The 17,173-nt window shown below is 42.8% G+C and overlaps 1 protein-coding gene across 1 annotated transcript in view; it reads left to right on the top strand.

Moving 5' to 3' along the window:
• Positions 1-14,460, top strand: part of AMER3 (APC membrane recruitment protein 3) — a 39,694-nt gene extending 25,234 nt beyond the window's left edge. Inside the window, exon 3 of the mRNA XM_064666942.1 lies at positions 11,169-14,460. The gene's annotated coding sequence lies outside the window, so the exon portion shown is untranslated. The remainder of the gene's footprint in view (positions 1-11,168) is intronic.
• The last annotated feature ends 2,713 nt before the right edge of the window (positions 14,461-17,173 follow it).

Genomic DNA, 17,173 nt, shown 5'->3' with positions numbered 1-17,173 from the left:
AATCTTTGTTTTATTTGGATCACCATTTGCCACTGTAGCTTGTCAGAAGCAACTGAGTTTCTTTAACAAAGAAAAACCTGATTTATTGCTGGAGTTTGACTAACAGTATAAAAAAAGCAAAAATACAATGCTGATATTTTAGAATCCTGTAGAAACTGTCCTTTTAAAACACACTACTAAAATGGATCAATTCTAAACTGCAAGCTGAAAGCACAAGATTTTATCATCATCAGTGCTTTTCCTTATAGACCTTATCACACCATGCAGATTAAAATTCACAGTCTTGTGTGTCTAAATTTAGGTTTCAAAAGCAGATCCAAAATTCTGACTCAGCCTATATATTTCAGCTGTACATATTCCATTGGGTCAGGCTATCTGGATGTAAAACAGGGAAATTCTAATTATATGAAGAAAAGAAATGGAGGAATAGTTGAAATCATCCTGCTATTGAGCTAACTGCAGGCAACAAGGAGGGCATTAAGTGGATCAGTTCATCAATAATGGAATATGGAGACTTTCAACACTAAGTAGGTCAGTGGTACATATTTCTGTTTTACCCTTGGATAGTCACTCAGCAGCCTACTCCAGTGAACTCATGCTGCCTCCTTTCTTACCACACAGTCTTCAGCACCACAACATTTAGCAAATCCTCCCACCCCTGTTGAGAACTTGTGACCTGAAAATGCGTGGGGACTGAGACTGGAGAGTTGAGGCTGTCCAGGAAGGTGGTGTTGAGAAGTGCATTGATATTATTTATTCTCTATCAGCCAGGGGTGTGTAAGGGAACAAGCCTGTGTGGCTGCTGAAAGGCACAATCGTGCAGAAATCTACCCCTGAATTGTTGTATTAAATGGCATGCCTCCCATCAACAGACATTGTCACAAATCCAGGGAGATTCTTCCAGAGATTTGAGTGGGTTCTAAATCAATACCCAACATGACTAAACCATAACGTTTTGTGGTACTTCTGTGAAGCAATACTGATAGCTGTGTCACTTTTGGTTCTTTTGCTAAGAAAATACCAATAGAAGAATGGAAATGCACTATTTTGGAAGTCCCACTTTTCTTTAGAGGCTGTAACAAATTATTTTTAATTATTTCAGTTAAAGGAAATTTGCTCTTTCTTCCTCTTTTTCAAGTTATTGCCACGGGGATATAAGTGGAAAGCTGCCCAGTCAGCCTACCAGATACTTGCTGAGTCTCTGCTGAGAAAATTTCAAAGCTGATAGAAGAGGAGCTGTCCAGTTCAAAGTCATCATCATCCAGCCCTGTAGGAGAGTAGCACAAGTGGAAATGCAGAAGCAACTGCCTATTCAAAATTGAGGGCAACCGTGACATGCAATACCTTCCGTAAGAAGGCTCTTGATTGACTGACAGAAATGTGCAGCAGGATCCTTGCTGGGCACAGTCATAACCAGCCAGGAGATCTGGGAGCCAAAGGCAGTGTAAAAAACCAAAAAGATTATTGGTCACTGAAAAGATTTAATAGGCATTATTTTTACTGCAGCCAAACTAAATGGAAAAAGCAAAATCAAAGAGAGATATTATTTCTCTAGGACTACACATATGGGGACATCTCAGGGTGGCATACCACACACAGGAAGGCTGAGGGATTCCACAATATAATAATTGAAAAGATCAGATATTCTGTCTGGTCATTTCAACTGTTAAACACCTCTCTTTTGGGTTAGCAAGGGCACCAGCTAATACAGAACACATTAGTTGTTCTGTATTGATAAATGTATCATAGTTGCAGTCAGAGAGAATAAAGTCTATCCCAATCTCCTAAATGATATAAAATATTTCTTATTACTTCTGTTAAATCAAAACATTTATTCAAAAGTGCATCTAAAATTAATAAATACTCCAGAACATAAAAATTTTATGTCTATTGTATTTGTCACTCCTGGGTGCTTTTCATTCGTTCTCCTCACTCTTCTTAACTGAACAAGTAATTTATGTGAGTAATGAAAATAATCTGATTGTGCAGCTTTTAATCTATTATTCAATAGCTAAAAGGAAAGTAAAAATCACCCTTTCTATCAATAATTCAGCCTTGGTGCTAATGCAGCCATTGAGCTGCCCCCCTTACCAGGACTTCATGCATTTTTAATGCTTCGGGTCTTTGTTAGGAGGTCAAAGATGTGAATTGTGATGAGAAATAGTTTCCAGGTGTGGGAAGGTCAACTAAAGAAAATTTTCCTATTGCCAACGAACAAATTCAACTGGCAGGACTGTAAAGGAAAACTGCACAGTTGGGTTCTCTGTGCCAGACTTTGCTGAAGATCAAAAAGATAAAGTCGAACTGCCAAGGCTGCCCTGACAGCCCTGGCTCAAAAAGAACCTGGAGCTCTTGGCAGCCCCAGTGAAGCACTGGACAAACTTCAGCCAGCTTGGTCACAGTTCATTAGCCTACCTGGATCCAAACCCACATGCTGGGACAGGTGCTCTCTCCAGAGAACCATAGGCACAGGTCAAGGATCTGATTGCAGCAGTGCTTCCCTCACAGCCACATTTTTACTGGTTTGGATGGGACTGCAATTGGGATACCTGTCACTAAACTTCAAACCTGGACTGCTTGGACCAGATCTCAGCATCTAACGAGTATACCTGGCCTCTGTAGCTCTACTTCCAGTGATGCATTTTTAGAGAATTGCTCTTTAAACACCTCAACAGTTTTTAGAGCCCCAGAGGTATGAATGGCTTCCTTGTCTATCTTGCAAAGTGCAGCTGAGCACTTGCAAGAAAAAGAGCTTAGTTATCAAGGCTTTTTTTGTCTGCTAATAACCCCCTTTGAGAGTGTAATTTTCTCTAATAGTACAGTTGTCTTCTTCAGGAAAGATTAGCATGTCAAGTAGTCTCTTCAGGAGGGCTCCACAACCTCTGAGCTCAGACAGGCACCATCTCCTGTTAAGGGTGGCACAGAAAACTCCTCTGAGTTGACATCAGAGACTGATGAACTTTCAGACTCCTCCCATGAAGTGGTGCAGGTGAACATGCCACCAAGGAGCTGCTGGTGTCTTTGCATGCCTTCCCATTCTGTCACACAGAGCAGTTCTGCTACAGAGATGAGATCCTGCCCACATATTCCTGGAATAAAGCACTCCTGCCCCAGCATGAGAAGCTGCCCCAGTCAATCTGCTCTGCTGAAGGGTTGACAAATTAGCTGAGGTTCTGCACTGGAAATGGTCCCATTTTATTTTTACCTCTTTAAACTCTACATGACCCAGCACTTTTTAAGACAGGAAAAGTGAAGGATTTGCCTTATTTCATCATGGCTCAAAATGAAGCCAATCAATTTGTATGTAACACTTCGCAATTTCTCTCCAGCTCTATTTATTGCTGTCAGGCCTTCTTCAGCAAGAGGAAGTGATATTAATCTGGACCTGAGAGTGGAAGCATCCATTTTACATCTGGAATTGTTCCAGAGGGAAAATTAAGCTTGTTCCTCTGTGTGTCACATCACTGCTTCATGTAGATTTGCATTCCAGTGAAGCTTAGAAAACTTATATAGATCTATGTATTGGCTACTTACTACCAAAACAATATCACAAAAATTGGCCTTATAAATACACTAAGGAGGTAAAAATGAACAGGATTTTGTAAGCTCTAGCACAAAGGTTAGTGATCACAAAAATATTCAGGCAAAAGCCAATTTCAATTTCAGCTTTGCAAGAGCAAAAAATAAAGATCATGTAAGCATTTCTGTTGCTGCCATGACCACATATTCCAGGCTGGATGTCTGATTTCCTTCCCATTTACCCTCCTTCGCTCCCTACATTAAGTGCTGTATAAACAAAGGCCACCTTTTGGGTCTGTACTCCTAAGGGCTGGAAATGATGTCTAGGGATGACAATGCAAAGCAAACACCCATAGATGGAAAAGTACAAGGAAAAGGAGAGTACCAGTCAGCCCTTCAGAAATGGAAGTGCCATCTAGTGTTTTCATACTTTTAGGGATGGACTTCCACACACAAGAAGCTCCATAGAACAAAACATTAAATTTCTTCTGTGGAAGCATAACAAGGAGACAGTGCAGACTCCTATTGCTGACTGATCATAAACATGAATCAGTATTTAGGTAGGCTAGGATACAACTGACAGGATAGAGATTGGCCTTCAGAAGCCTTGGAAGGGGGGGTCAACCACCAAATGATGGATGTTATGGAGTAAGATAGATGAGGGGAAATACAAAAAGCAACAAGTGTTTGGGTTCAAACAGACAGAAAAATACTATTTTTAAATTACAACACTCTGACTGGATATGAACAGGCAAGACTGTGCTGTTTAAGGCCAGAGGCAAGGGAAATTTTGATTAGAAATTTTAAAACTAATACAAACATGACATAAATTACAGCCTTAGATAGATGGATAAAAGGATTTCAGGCACAGAATAAACCAGATGCAGACACCGTCTGGATGTGAGAACAGAGAGAGAATTTTGAGTCAAAGGCAGTGCAGTGACTTGCAGGATAGTGAGTTGTACCCAGCAAAAGAAAAGGAGTTGGCTCAGGAAAATTAATTGCAAACATACTTCCGACCAGTTTGCTGCTTACTGTTGGTTGCTGGGGGCTTGTTTGCTGACCTTAACTTTAGCAAGTCAGCAAATATACCACAGATGTGCAACACAAAGATGACACAGGATTCACTGCAATCCAGACTGACTGTGCCCTGCAGACACAGCCAGCTTGTACATGGCAATCAATGAGCCAGATGCAATTGTAACTCTGCTAACTGCCTGGAAATGATGCATTTTTTAAAAACTGAACAATTTGAGAGACTGTATCGCATTCATTACCATTTCAATCAACAGCAGCACAATGGAGCACTGACAAGATTTAAATGACTGCCCAATATAAATAATCTGAAAGGCTCACGATAACTGGGGAAGAGATTATTTACAGACTATTTTATTATAGGCTTCCTATTTGGCTAAGATATTGTACATGTGAACTTCTGCGTCAGCCATAGCTGTGCAGGCAGCTCTTTCAGAGAGAGAGATAAGAAAAGAAATAAGGTTGGGGAAGGCGTAATGGAGGCATGGAAAATTGATTTTCAGACTGACGGTGACCTTGACTGAGAGGTTGAACATGAGCTGTGAAGCAAACAATGAGGATGGGAACAAACTGCAGACAGCGAAACTGCAAAGTTTGTTTGGAATCAGGGATCACAGACAAATTCTGAGAGCTTGCCCCTGCCCCCATCATCAAATGCACTAAGCATGTGATGATTTTTTAACTTGCAGGGACTGTGGGGTATTTACAAAAGCACTACAGAGCTCAGACACTATTTCTCTCAGAGACAGCATTCCAGAAGGATGTTACTCAAGTCACTTGTGATGAAAAAAAAAAGAGAAATTTCCATATAATGTTATCAGTTATTTTATCACATTGTGATAATTCCATTTGCTCACATACTGACAAAATATTTAATCTAAATCATTTTCTGCTATGAAATTTTTTAGGATGGGTCTGCAGACATGAAAAAATTCACAGAAAGAATGCAGTCACGAAGGAGGGAAAAAACACTGCAGATGATGCAGTTAAGAAAGGCAGGGAAGAGTGGCTGCCTGACCTTTGAAGTTTGTCACGGAATTATGGGGTCAGATACAAACTGCTCTGAACAGTTTGTTCGGAAGTGCAGAACAACCAGGGACCATGTTACTCCTAAATTACTGTTTCTCCAGCAAGAAGCAGTTAAAGAGGCTCTGCCTTTATTTTCTTTCTGTGCCTTTTCTATTGTGTAGTTTGGGGAAAGGAAGTTAGGTGATGTCTGCACTCAGAGTGCCCTGTCAGCACAGGTATTATGTATTATAATATTATGCAGTATACCATGCTGGCACAGCATTCCAAGGCAGATGCAGCTTACAACAGCAAAAAAAGATTTTTACAGTATAACTTCTTGATTACCTGTGAGTGACAAGATGTTTTTTATGCACAAGTGACTTCAGGTTACACCCCAGGTGCTGATCTGTGCATAATTGCCTCATCACAAAATCAGTAGTACAGTCCTGGCCTTTGAGCTATGGAGGAACCTCTATTCTACCTAGAAAACACTGCTTTGGTTTCTTAAGATCTCTAGAGTGGCATATAAAGGCTGGAGAAGGACAGAGAATATGTGCTGGATTTCTTCCCTGTCTAAAGCTCATTCTGAATGAGAATTTGAGGTCTACAAGCAAGGAAAACTGTACAGTGTTCAGAGATGTCATATTACAGCATTGAGGCCCTTTGGCCCCTGCACAGAGATCCTCTGAACTCACAGGGCACCAGCACAGCTGCAGTGCATATGGGTGGTCAGCCTTCAGCAGGGCTGAAATCCAGCCCACTATTGCCAGTAGGATTGGAATTTCCTACAAAATGTGTTTCTGAATAGAAATCACGGTACTTATCTTTGTTAGTGTGCAGTAGTGTGCTCAAGGCTCTGTTCTGAAATGATACACGCCCTGAAACAGAGGTGACTGGGAAATGAAAACCCTCCAGTTTTTAAAAAATCAGGCCAATGCACGATTACAGTTTTTTAAAACTAAGGTTTGTCAGGGAAAGGGAGTTTCTGAATATCCCAGACCACTGAGGTGGATTATCTGCCTGTTCTGTGCTTGCTGCTTATGATCAATTCAGTTCTACTGTCCAATACTCTAGGTAGTGAGGTGGTTTTCTTATTTTTCTGGAAGCATTTTTTTTATTGTTCCAATAAAACCGAATTTTCACAAGTAATATTTAAACTTTTGAAAAGTAGTGTATTCTCCATCTGAAAATCATTCCTTCAGAAAATTCCCAGCTAACTTCCAACCTACACAGCAGCTGGAGCAATTAGCTCTGTGTGATAGCAGAGCTAATAAATAACCTTGGTATCAAGGTTATTATAAGCAGTTCAATTGCCAGGCTAGACAAAGAATGCTTCAGGGCATTCCCTCATGGTAGAAACAGCTCCTGCAAAGAGCTTGTCTCAATTTCCCATTTCCAGTGTCTACTTAAATTAAGCTAATCAGCTTTCTTTTTATTTTGTTTTTTTAGGGGCTTGGGGGGGCAGGTATAGAGGTCTATTGATCTCTTAACTGATAGTGTTAATAAGCTTCCATACCAGACTTCCTTGACTTGGAATCTCCTCCTGCTGTTCCCTTTCAACTGCAATCAGAGGGGTTTTCTCTTAGCTTGGAGAGTCCATATTAGGCCAATCTTCCATCAGATACATGGTCAGCTTCACTCATCTAATCACTCTCAATTCTGAGGCTGAGATAACAGGCATATCTTTGTCCCAGATGAGAGAAGGAGAAACCTTATAATGCAGGATCCTTCATCCCAGGCCCTTAAGGGGACAGTGGCCCTACATTCTAACTCGCTCCTGACATTAATAACTCCCCAGACACTCTTCTCTCTAGCAAAAGCTACATCAAATATTTTTTTAATAGATTTCCTTAGGCACATGAGCCTTGCAAAACATCCCCTCTGGCCTTAAAGGGCCAGTGTTCTGCTGCAGCCAACAAAAGATTGAAATATGTTCTTTAGGTATGATGAAAAATAACCGAAAAATTCAAAGCGTTTACAACAAGGGTTAATAATTCAATTGATAAAAGAAAAAGTTACACCACAAATAAAAAAAAAATAAAAAAATCATCAGACCTGATTGTAGGAGGAAGGAACTGAGAACTGGGACATCACTGAGTCTATTCCACAGTTTTAATTTGCAGGTAGAGCTGAGATATCATGAAAACTGCATTGTAAAAGGGGAGCTGCTCAGGAACTGAGTAATTAAATAATGCCACTATAAATTCCAGGAAATCTGCAGATGAAATGACTGAGCTGCTGCCTAGGAAATTCTAAAATGTCAGATATTCTACAAAGGAACTGGACTTAGCAAGGATTACGGCTTCAGGAATGACAGGCTGCAGAGCCCTCCTGCAGTGCCGGGCACGCCGTGAGGACCCCAAAATCCCGCTCCCAGCCCCAGCTCAACCGCTGCCCGTCCCTTGTCCCGCCGCCCCTCCCGCTACCCGGCTGCGCCGCCTCGTGCTCGCCGGCTGCAGCACACGCTGCTGCAGGAATAGCCACCGGCACAAGGAATACAGCACTGAAGTCCTTCCCCGCACTGCCCGAGGCCAGGCCGGGGACACGGCAGCCCGTGCCCGGTGACACGGCTGCGAACAGGATGCGTGAATACTGGAACGCCGCACTGTCTACATCCTTTCTGGATCCTTGGGAGGGCCGACGTGCTCACAGGTGTTTTCAGATTTTGGTTACAGGCACAGTTTAGGGTTCACGGCAATTCAGACATCAGGTAAGATCTGCACCGTGGACATTTCTCACAATTGCTACCAGAGCCACTGTCCTTGTCCTCTGGGCTGTCAAACAGCAAGTTCCAGGGCCCAGAGCAGGAAACACACATTAAAAACTTCCCTGTCCTGTTGCCAACTCTGATGCTGACATGGAGTGTTTTGAATAAGTACATCACCACCCTGAGTCTTTTACTTACCTCACTGCAAACTGGATAGAACATTTATTTCTCCAGGGTGACAGGGCTTGGGTGTGATTTTTCACCGCAGATGGGGCCTTAGAGAATTGCAAACTATGTTACTTCAAAAAACTGACAGAAACACCTCTCTGAGGACGGCACAGACTGGGAGCTTGCAGTGTACATTCAACAGAAAGAAGCACAGCAATCCAAACAATTGCATAAGACCTTTACACTGAGCAGCTTTTCATATAATTTTTTCCAGACACATTCTAAACCTCTTTGTTTTTTTTCCAGGAACTGCCAACATTCAGGTTACATGGGGATTTTCAGGTGCCAAAACTCTCATTTTTGCCAAGCATCCTGAATGACTTGGGCATAGCAAAGAAACGGAGCTTTTTAGCAAAAAATCTTAGGCATGACACAACTTGAGAGTCAACTTGATAAACTCCTCACTGCAGGCGACCTGGCCTCATCAACCCTGGCTACAAAGCCCAACTACAAAATACATCTATTATGTAAAAATTCTGCAGCTTGGACCCCGCAGCCTGAGGCTGCTCCAGCAGAGCCACAGAGGGGACGTACCCAGGGCCCAGAGCTGGAGCTCGGCCGCGAGGTGTCAGCGCTCCCTCGGCAGTGCTGGGCTTGGGCTCCGCGGGGAAAATCCCCGGAGCGTCAGAAAGGGACACGATCCACAGCTCCTGACAGCACTGCACAGCGCAGGAGGTCCAAACCGGTCCATCGGACCCTTCTAACCCCTGGAAAAACCTCCAGATCAAGGAAAATAAACTGTAGCAAGTTCATGAATATCACAAATTCCTGTGCTGACCTGCCAAATACTGCTGCAGTATTTGTGTTTGGGATTCTCAGAGGATTAGGCCTCCTCCCTGATTGGGAAGCATGCCTGGGTCGGTGGAGCAGGCAGGAATGCAGATATTCCCAGCAGCTGGATCATGAGCACAAACTAGGGAGCCATTTCTGCTACTGCCTAGGGACACTGACAGGCTGGTTGTGTATAGGAGACCCAAAGCATCAGTGTCTGAGTAACAAAAACCACTCGAGTATTGCAGGAGTGCAGAGGTGTCTTCTACTTACATTTCCACTTACATGACATGTAAATAGAAATAGTAAGAGGGCATTAACAATTTTTTACTTAAGTAAGCCATCCATAAGCACATTTGAAGATTTTTCTGGTTTTATCTTTTACTTCTTAAAAGCCACTTTCAAGTGACTTTTATCACTTGAATTTCTAAGCCTTGTTGCACATCCTTTCTTCAGAGCTTTCACTGAGAACAGGGTAAGAGTGAGATCCTGCTGATACCCAAGTGGCTTTGGTGACCAAGTCCCCTCCCGGGGATCCCCTGTCCCATCCATCAGGTGTGCCACCCTCCTCTGCCTGCCCAGTCACAGCCCTGTTGCCTGCTCCTCACAATGGGCAGAGGTTACCAGCTGGCACGAGGGAATCGAGAGTGCAGCAAAAGCCACACTCTGAATTGCATCTACAAGAACCTGTAAGTCTCAATACACCAGAGAGGTCCATCTCAGCTGATCTGATAACACTTTTTAGGAGTACCTAAGGCAGGTCCTCAGCAAGAACTGTCTGGGGGAAAAGTAGGCATATTCTTTCTTCTACTTCCCTCAACATCTAATCCTGGACTTCTTTGCATTAGTGCCTTCCAACCCATGAAGTGAGTCACTTAGATGAGCTCTAGGAAAGGACTTTGCACAGAAGAGGACACATAAATGACATCAGAGGGAAATAGATTGATGTGTCCAAATCTATTTGCTATGGTTTAGTGACATCGCTGTCTGAGCCAGCAGCAGAGACAGAGATGCCACAGGAAGGGAACAGGACAGCAACAAAGAAAGGGAATTGTAGGAGGTCTGGGCTGGCTAGGGGGGACAATGGGAAAGCTGCAGTTGCTGGGGGAATACTAAAGCCAAACAGAACTGATTGCAGATCTCCACCTTCAATTCCTGAAGGTGAGGTTCCTCTGCAAAAAGTCTGGGAAACCATTGTGCTGCATCACTGGAAAGAATTGTGAAAAAAATACAACTACATTTTTAGGAGTGGTGAGGGCTCTGAGGATTGCTTGACTTATCTCATGGAAATTCAGAAGCTTAATGACAAAACTCCTGCTAAAAAGACACTTGCAGGTAGATGGAATATGGGACAAAGTTAACAAGGTACCCTAGACTTGTTTGTCCTCACCAGCACAGAAGGCACATTTTCTCTTCCACGAAGAGCCACTGCATGCAGCTTAGAAGGCTGCAGTGCTACTACATTGGGGCTTGTGAGCTGAACTTGAAAAGAGGACAAAATGAGAGTGAGAGCATCTGGCTGAGGAGAGGGGTACTCTTCTTGTGCCACAACACAAGGCCATGACAGCAAATGTTCACAGCGTTTGCACTCACTGCTCTCTGAGAGTATTCTCAGTATGTGCTACAGCAGTAGGTATTTAATGAGCATTAAGGTAATAGATTTACTGGAGCTCCAAGAAGAGATGGATTTTTGATGCTAAGCACTGCAGTGTTTTTTGACTGAAACACTGTTTACTTTGAATCTACAAAACAGGAAATTCTTATGTCATTGCTAATCTGACCCTGGTTGCATTCTGGTGGTAGCCAGTTTTTATTTCTAGTTTTAGTTATTTTCCCTCATTTTAAATTAAAACCTGAAATAAATAGATGAACACATAAGATGCTTTTGTTTATATTGCAGGTACAACACTGAAGAATTCATTTGTAGATATGGACGTCCCCCCAACATACAATACAGCATGACACAGTTCCAGGATGCTCTACCGAGATCAGAATCAACAAGGATTTCTCTCTAGAGATCTCACCAGAGGTGTTGCAGCAGAAAATCATGCTAGTCTGTCTAACTGACAAACAGTTAGGAGTTCCTGACAACCATGCACACCCCTGAAGCCATGCTTGCAGATGGCTGGTAACTAATACTCTTTTTTAAAAAAGACAACCAACTTCAGTAGGATTTTGTAAAAACCCATGGCATGGCAAGGTTTAAGAGCAAAAGACAGCATATTTCTGTCACATTGTGCCACACAACTGAAAATACCACTATATTTTTAAAACACAGGTATGTGCAGAATGAGCTTTCACTTGGAAGCTGTTATGAAGAGGTAAAATTGTTTTTCATTGTACTAATTTTTCTTTAATTTTAGAGAAAAGCTCTCTATATTTTATGACAACTGTTTAACCATCTTAAAGCAACAAGGTTCTAGACTGCAGATGATATTGGTATGGCAAGATTTACTGCCTGGGGATAGGTATTTTTTAAACAAACAAAAATATCAGGAAGCAGATACAGTATGCCCTGTATTGTCCAAAGACATGTATTTATCATAGCAGAAACTGTGAATAATGAGTTATACCTGCAAATCACCATCAAAAAGATAACTTCTTTGATTCTGTTTTAAATGAAAGCACATTGTTTATATCCATGATAATGGCTGCACTCAATCTTACACAAAGTTGTCTTCTTCTAATTTAAATACCAGTCTCAAAGGACTAGACAAGATACATTGTTAACTCAGTTTTCAGATTTTTATGGCATCCTTGGAGTTAGTTTAACAGAACAGTCATTGTTTTCATACCCCAGTTTGAATCTGGTCTTGGCTGTCTCTTACTCTGAGAATAAGCTGAAAAAAACCAACAACTGTGCTTTGTAAACGGGACCTGATGATCCAATGGTCCCATGTGGCCATGCTATGTTTAAAGAGATCTTAATAACCTCATCCAGTATCCTGCCTCAGACAGGATTTACAGGCAGTATCTTTGCTATCATGGGGAAAAGTGGAAGAAGAACCTATGAGGCTGGGACTGCAGCAAGGGAAAAACAGATTAGATTAGATGCCTGAATTTTGATGTCTCAAGATCATTTCTACCTTCAATCATTTATAATGTAAAGAATATATAACTACAGTATTTAAGAGATGCCTGCATTTGGAAGAATTTGGATTTAAAAATGCACGATGCTCCAAGACTGGTGTTTTTAAATGAAATCACATCCCCTAGATAGAGAACTTTCTCAGTATTACTCTACACTTAACGAGAGGAGAGCTTCTCTCTCCAACACCCCAAGACTGCCAATACAAATCAACTTTCAGAATGCAGTCAATTTACCACAAGTATCTCCTGAAAATATAGATAATAGGTATTTAAGACCCGCTTCCATGGTATAAAACTACATCTCTGAAGACTACTCAGAATTTGCCATTTAACCTTTAAAAGCCTGCAATGCCAAGCAGTTCCTCATGTAGTCATTCTTTCCAGAAACACTAAATGACATATTAGATTTGGGCTAATAAAATGATAATAAACATTGGGCTTAAAATTCCAGCCCAGAGCCTTGAGGGAGCAGAGGCAGAATTTCCCATCCTTGTGGCATCCCGCACATCACTTCCCTGGAGTTCAGGTTGAGCAAACAACATCACAGAGGAAAAGAACGGCAACAGAAAGAGAAAAGCGACTTTGCTGCCACATGGCAAAGGAGACTATTTCAAAGGAGTCTGTTATTTCTCCTGCCTTACAGGCACAGAGCAACAAATGATTTGTCCAACATTATTTATCTCCCAAACTGGTGTCTTCTTTCTCCTGCTGCTGCTCTTCTCCCTGTAAGTCCTGCTCATCTGTTAGAGCTACCCTACCCTGCTGCTGCCTGCACTAAAAGTGTTCAGAACTCCTCTCTTGTAGTCTCTGCCCTTCACACTGGGAGGAGCCAACAGCTTCCCACTGGAACAGGACTTCTGCTGCTCTCCTCACTGCCTCTAAAGCTGGGCTCTCTGGATGTACAGTGGCTCCGTTACGATACAATCCAGAGGCAATGAGCACAGACAAGGCAGACGGGCTTTTACTCCTCTTGTGCAGGCCCAGCATTCCCACAGAGCCTGTCAGGTCCCTCCGGATGGCATCCCTTCCCTCAGGCATGGGAACCACACCATGCAGCTCAGTGCCCTCAGCCCCACTGGCCATGGCACCCACAGAGCTGTTAAGCAGCACCAGTCCCAAATCCAACTCCTGAGGAACATCATTTGTCAAAAATATTTTTTTCCTCATCTCATGGTTCACTAAAATGAACAAAAATGTTCTGGAAAAATTATTTAAAAAAACCCTATATTCTCCTGAAGACATCCATTCTTGATATTCCTTCTTTTAATGCAGAGTTCACTGGAGTTTCAGAGGTATTTTTGGAACTCCCAGCACAAAGACCAGTACCTGAGTATCCTTGACAAACTCCCACTTACTGCTATGAATAGAGAAAGCATTCATCATTTTATAAAAATTGAGTGAAAATAATCTCATACTAGTAAAAATGTCTGAAAAAAGTATAGAGAGAAATACCAGACCCACATGAACTGTCAAGTAAATGTTCCTTCCAAAAGCAAAGCATTAAAATGGCATTCTGGTATTCCAGTCAAATGTTAGTGATGTGAACTTACAAGTCCTAGAATAATACTTTGCTTCACTCACAATATTTCATTGTCCTAAGTAAGCTGGTGCATTTGGTGGCAGGATGTTTTACATGTTTACACTTTACAGCAAATGCACAGGACACACAATATAGTTGCAGGTAAAACGAGGGATATTTAAGAGAGAACAGTGTTACATATTCTGACTTCTACTTAATGAAAAGGATAAAACTCCTGGATGAACAATGTACATGCATGGTACATATAAATATATATATATATCTACATATGCATAATGAGTGTGGACACACACCTAAAAAGAGGCTTTGTGCAAACTTGTTAAGTTCAAGAATAGGAAAGAAATCTGAAGCAAGTACCTTTAAAATCTGAGTAGCAGATTAATAAAATTTCAGTACATACATGGTTTATTATGTAACTAAGATGCATGCATTTATATGCTATTTAACATATTTTGTTAACTATTTTTCATATATGTCATATCTGATGTACATATGCTTTATGTATTATATTTTAGTTACCATATTCTACATTACATATTAAAGTCACTTGGATTCAATGTTATGTTTGGTCTCTAATCAACATCACTTTATTATTTTGTATGGCGTTAGTGAATTTACTATTTTCCAGCACTGCAAATTCATTGTTCAGCAAAAAACCCTCCTACTGTTTATGAATGATTTATTTTCTTTAAATCCCCAGCCTATATCAAAGGCTTATAGATGCAAAATTCGCTGCTTCTCTAATTCTTCTCCTTGTGTAGGAGAACCTGGCTTATAAGTCAATGAGCACTGGGAGAATCAGAATATTGAGAAGTTAGTAGATTATCAAGTGTATGTAATTTAGAAAGTGGATTAGTTTCTAAACATAGGCACTTACTGCTTTGAGAAGTGCCACGTTTAGGAAGGGAAGTTCTGGCCTCTACGAGGAATTTGTCCTGATCTAGCTACCTTTTTCCACATGCCTTATAAATTAGCTGATCGACTCCTTGAAGAAAGCACTAACTTTCTTGCATCTGAAAGTGTCCCACTTTCTAAAGTCTTGACTGGCTGAAGAAATAAAGAAATTGAGTTAGATCTGGCATAACAGAGCACAGACTGGAGTTTGAAGTCACTAAGTAGGTATGCACAGCAAATTTGCCTTGTCTTTCTAACTGTGGGAAGACATATAAGTAACATGATATTTACAAATACTTTAAAACTTCAGCAAGATAAAGATGCATCATTTTTGAAGTTGAAAAAACACACTTCTCAATTTTTTCTGTAGCCATTCTAAATAAAACTACATAGCTCTCCATTTTATAAATACTATAATAAAATACTAATATCAATAGAAAACTGTTACACTACTGTAAAATTATTGTTCATCTGTATTTTGCCATAGTTGCAGATTAATTTACATCCAGACATACAGTGCAAGTGCCACCTGAATTACTGCAGCATTATAATATATTTTCTAACCTGGGAACTCCAAACTAACTCTCTGTGGTGCCAATCACCATTTCCACTTGAAAGTCAAGGAGTACTCAGGATGCTAAGCAGGTTCCTGAATAGTAACTTTAGTCTTATATTGAGTTTTTTAACGGATTCAGTCATAAGCATCTGTCATTCAATTACAAGGACTTTTCAAAGCAACAATTTGCCTAATGTTAGCATAATTGTATCCATGCATTAATGCTCTTAAGTAGAAAATTGCAGAAGGGGAAGGAAGAAGAACAATTTTTCCATGATGGAACATGAATACACCGAAAGCTGGCACAATCTGAAATGCAATAGTAATCACTCCAATGCAAGGAAGTACTAACACACATTCCTATCAGGGGACTCTGGAAGGTGCTGAGAACCCTCATCATCTTGAACAATGAGGAAGGTAATGACAGGCATGGAAACAAAAATGAAAGGGACATGATTCAGCTTGTAGTACATTAAGAAGGAGCACCTTAATCACCAAATATTCTGAGCTGGAAGGGACCCACAAGGCTCATTGAGTCCAACTCTTAAGTGAATGGCCCATATGGGGATCAGACCCACAACTTCAGAATTATTAGCACCGTGCTCCAACCAACTTTCTTAATACAAGTGGAACAAGGAAAGGCATGTTGCTGTGATTACAGAAATAAGCAAAACACCAGGAAACACGCAGGGGGTGATGCACCAGGGGTGTGCCAGATAACCCCCGGTGCTCTGAGGTACCTTCTGGCTGGCTGCAGGTGCTGAGGCGGCGGGGCCCGGGCAGAGCAGGCCGAGGGGCTGCGCAGGGGTGGCTGCCGGGGTCTCACCCGGCGGCTGCAGACCCCTGCTCTGATCTCCAGCGTGTGGGTTCCTGGGGGTCCTCGCCTGACTCCAGCCCACGGAGCACTCACCCGATACACAACAGCTTCAAGCCCCATCACACAGTTCCCACAAACGGCCTCAACTATTTCCAACTATTTCGCGCCTCAGATTCCAGCTTTTGTCACAGCACCCAGTCGCCGGTCAGCAGGAAACGCACACCCTGAACCCGCGAGGTTTGATCACAGCCACTGAAGGCTCACCCCTGACCGCTCACCACCCTGCCGCCGGGATGCCCCTCCATGGCAGCCCCCACATCCTCGGGGCTCCCAGCGCCTCCTCGAGCCAACTCACCGGGGCCGTCCCAGGCCTGGGGGTTTCCCTGCGTGGCACCTGTGCCCGCTCGCCCCTCAGGCCCTCCCCGGCTGCTCCCCCCGCCTCACGGCGCGCAGCTCCCAGGCCCAGGCAGCGGGGCGGGCTGTGGGAGCAGGCAGCGCTGTGCCCGGCGGTGGGGCGGCGAAGGGCCCAGCCCTCGATGGCGGCGGCGGCCGCAGCTGCAGCCGCGAGGGAGAACCTCCAACCTCCCGCCGCGCTGTGGGGACGCAGCTCCTGCCCAGCGCAGAGACAGTGTCGCAGGGACAGGACTCGGCTCTTCGATCTGCTGCAGGGTAGGAAGGCTCTGCAGAGGGATCCGGACAGGCTGGATCAATGGGCCGAGGTCAGTTTTGCGGGGTTCAACCAGGCCAAGTGCCGGGTTCTGTACTTTGGCCACAACAACCCCCTGCAGTTCTACAGGCTGGGGGATGAGTGGCTGGAAAGTGGCCCAGTGGGAAAGGACCTGGGAGTGCTGGTTGACGGTGTCTGAACATGTGCCAGCGTGTGCCCAGTTCTGGGCCCATCAGTTCAGGAAGGATATTGAGGTGCTGGAGTGGGTTCAGAGAAAGGAACAGAGCTGGGTCTGGAGCACAGGTCCTATGAGGAGTAGCTGAGGGAGCTGGGGGTGTTTA

Source organism: Pseudopipra pipra, chromosome 10, assembly GCF_036250125.1.
Source record: "Pseudopipra pipra isolate bDixPip1 chromosome 10, bDixPip1.hap1, whole genome shotgun sequence".
NCBI lineage: Eukaryota > Metazoa > Chordata > Aves > Passeriformes > Pipridae > Pseudopipra > Pseudopipra pipra.
Note: the sequence above shows the minus strand (reverse complement) of the source record. Positions and strands in the feature narration are given on the sequence as shown.